The sequence below is a fragment of the Myotis brandtii genome, unplaced genomic scaffold (genome assembly GCF_000412655.1).
Source record: "Myotis brandtii unplaced genomic scaffold, ASM41265v1 scaffold38, whole genome shotgun sequence".
Lineage (NCBI taxonomy): Eukaryota > Metazoa > Chordata > Mammalia > Chiroptera > Vespertilionidae > Myotis > Myotis brandtii.
The window spans coordinates 1,579,721-1,583,436 of NW_005364596.1; positions in this window are offsets into that span (position 1 = coordinate 1,579,721).

Consider the following 3,716-nt stretch of genomic DNA (forward strand, 5'->3'; position numbering starts at 1 on the left):
TTGGTTGCCTCCAACTGCCCCCCAACCGGCCTGGTCGCCCCTAACTGCCCCCACTGCCGGCCTGGTCACCCATGCAGCCTGCTGTTCAGTCTTTTGGTCATCCCTCACTAACCCCCTCTGCCGGCCTAGTCACCCCACGCAGCCTGCTGTTCAGTCGTTACTGTTACTGTGATGGCACCCTGGACAATTTGCATATTCCTCTAGTATTAGTATAGATATATATATATATGGAAGCAAGCAAACTACTAGATACAGAGTTGAAAACAATGGTTATAAGGTTGCTCAAGGATCTTAATGAGAGCTTCAAGGGACATAGTGAGAATTTCAAGAACCTTAGTGATAACATCAAAGACATGAAAAAGGACCAGTCAGAAATTAAGCATACACTAAATGAAATAAAAAATAATGTATAGGGATTCAACAATAGAGCAGAGGATTCCAAGAATCAAATCAACTATTTGGAATATGAGGAAGCAAAAAACAAACAAACACCCAATCAGAAGAACAAAAAGAAAAATGAATCCAAAAATATGAAGATAGTGTAAAGAGCCTCTGGGACAACTTCAATCAAACCAACATTCACATTATGGGGGTGCCAGAAGGAGAAGAGAATTAGCAAGATGTTGAAAACCTATTTGAAGAACCAATGACAGAAAATTTCCCCTACCTGGTGAAAGAAATAAGACTTACAAGTCAGGAAGCACATAGCGTCCCAAACTAGAGGAACCCAAAGAGGCCCACACCAAAACACATACTTAAAATGCCAAGGCTTAAAGACAAAGAGAGAATATTAAAAGCATCAAGAGAAAAGCAGTTAGTTCCCTACAAGGGAGTGCCCATAGGACTGTCAGCTGATTTCTCAGCAGAAACTTTGCAGGCCAAAAGAGAGTAGCAAGAAATATTCAAAGTGATGAATAGCAAGGACCTACAACCAAGATTACTCAGCAAACCCATCATTTAGAATTGAAGGTCAGATAAAGAGCTTCACAGACAAGAAAAAGCTATAGGAGTTCATCACCACCTAATTAGTATTACATGAAATATTGAAGGGTAAAGAAGAAGAGGAGGAGAAGAAAGAGGAAAAGGAGGAGAAGGAGAAGGAGAAGAAGGAATCAAAAATATGAACAATAAAATGGCAATAAAGACAAAGCTATAAACAATTGAATTTAAAAATCAAAATAAACGAACAAGGAATCTAATGAACAAAATAAACTGATGAATAAAATAGAATCAGAGGCATGGAAACATGGAACAGACTGATGAATCTCAGAGGGAAGGGGGCTGGAGAGGGTGGGAAGACATTAACCAAAGAACTTATATAAAAACATACTAGAGGCCCAGTGCACGAATTCGTGCACAGGTGGGGTCTCTCATGGTGGCCTGTGGAGATTAGGCCCCAGTTCGCACCCCCAGACTCGAAGCCCTGCAGCCCCGCCTGGCACCCTGCCTTGGCCTGGCACCACCTCCTTACCTGCTCCATCATCCTGCCTATGGGGCGATCAATTGGGGCTGGGCCACCGGCCCAGCTCCCTCAGTGCCTGAGAGCCAGGTGGCAGCCCCGTCCATCATTGCTGCCACTGGTCGCCGTCTGTGGGAAAATCAGCAGGGCAATCAGGCCCCCACTCACACCCACTTGCCTTGGCCTGACGCTGCCCACTCACCTGCTCCACCATCCCGCCATGGTCCTGCTCTCGGGGCCGGTAGCACCTCCACTGCCACCTGCTGCCAGTGCCATGTCGCTGACACCCTCCATGTTCCATGCCACCCCCTGGTGGTCAGTGCACGTCATAGTGAGCAATTGAACTGGTCTCCCTGTCAAACTCCCAGTGGAAGGACCACCCAAGGGGACAATTTGCATATTAGGCTTTTATTATATAGGATATGCATTACCTATAGACACAGACAATAGGGTGGTGAAGGCCTGGGGCGGGTCAGGAAACGGATGGATGGGGGCAAGGGGGGGGGGGAGAGGGACATCTGTAATACTCTCATCAATAAAGATTTAAAAAAAAAAAAAGAAAGAAATTAGATGAGCTCACCAAGGAGCAAATGTATAGAGAAAAGGAAAAAAAGGGAGGCCTTCTGGGGGCTGGAACCAGGTTACCTTGTTATATTCTGTCTTTCTTTCTGGGAGACTTAGTCCCTACCAGGCAGTTTCTCTGAAGACTGGAAAGAACCAAGCCTGGTTTAAGGGTTCTGGTACTGGTGTTAGGGGAGGCCCTCAGAAGTAATCCAGTCCAACATCCACATTGTAGAGATAAAAAAACAACAACAACAATAAAACTCCAGAAAGCAAAAGAAGACAATTCTATATACATTCCTTTTCCAAACGTGTTGAAACGTGCTGTCCAAAGTAAAGGAAAAACAGTATTTGGCATCTTGTGAGGGCAGAAAGAGGCCTTGGTTTGACTGGGCAGTGTCCTGCGACTTCCCACCTCCACTCCTTCCCTGGAGAAGGAGGATAACACCACCCGGTCGCATTTCTCATCTTCCTCCACTGTGGTGCCAGTTGATCACAGCCCAAGGGCACCTTGCTGAAGGGCTGAGTAAAGCTGGGGCCTGGGGTTGGGCTACATCCATCTGCCGAGAGGGGCGCCGGTTTCTCACTGGCCCAAAGGCGGCATCCCTAAAGCAATGCTCTGAATGTGAGAGATCGCGTAGGTAAAGTGCATGGCAGAGTAAGCGCTCAATACAGGAGGATATCATTCTTAAGAACTCTGCACAATTATTATAAACTCTTGAAGCTTGTCACAAACACAAAACGCCAACCTAGAATGTAATGTATCCGTAATTCTTATAGAAAGGCCGCTCCTATTCCCAACACTTGCAATACTGCCCTGGGTCTTACTGTAAGATTCTTGATAACTGCCAGGATATGAAGATAACCGGATATTTATAGCTCTGGTAAAAATTACTGCAATTGTTATTTAAAGGTACTCAACAGCGCTGGGGGGGGGGGGATGATAATACAGAGAAACATCACTGGAGCTATCAAGTTACAAAATACCTTGAGTAGGAAAACTGACTTCCATAAGGTTTTTTTTAAAAAAAAAAACTGCATTCAAGTGTTAAAACTGCTTCTTCCTCACCTGGGCGAATAGACTTACGGCTTTGCCAAGCCGGTTTGGCTCAGTGGATAGGGCGTTGGCCTGCGGACTCAGGGGTCCCAGGTTCGATTCCGGTCAAGGGCATGTACCTTGGTTGCGGGCACATCCCCCCTGGGGGGCGTCCCCACTGGGGGGCGTGCAGGAGGCAGCTGATCGATCTCTCTCATTGATGTTTCTGGCTCTCTATCCCTCTCCCTTCTTCTCTGTAAAAAATCAATAAAATATATTAAAAAAAAAAAAAGACTTACGGCTTTAACCGCCAGATCATTTTCTTCTTCCAGGATTCCTAAACCAGCATCTAGCTCACCCTCACTCTCGCGAGTCAGGCACCGCCCCAGCCTTGGTGACCGGTTTGGGTCCCCCTCTCCCCATCCTGCGCCACCTGGGCAGGAGGATCACAACTGGACCCCTCGCAGCCATCTCCTCAAGGGGCCTCAGTTCTCCGACCTTGTCCACACCTAGTTAAGCTTGTCCCTCGGGGGCGCTGGGCTGACCCCCAGCAGATCAGCTTTCTTCACGGGTGTTCACACGCGGCACCCTACAAGCACCCGGGGAGCTTTTTAAACGTGCAGATGCCCCCTGCCTCCCGGGACTCACTTGCTCAGCCTG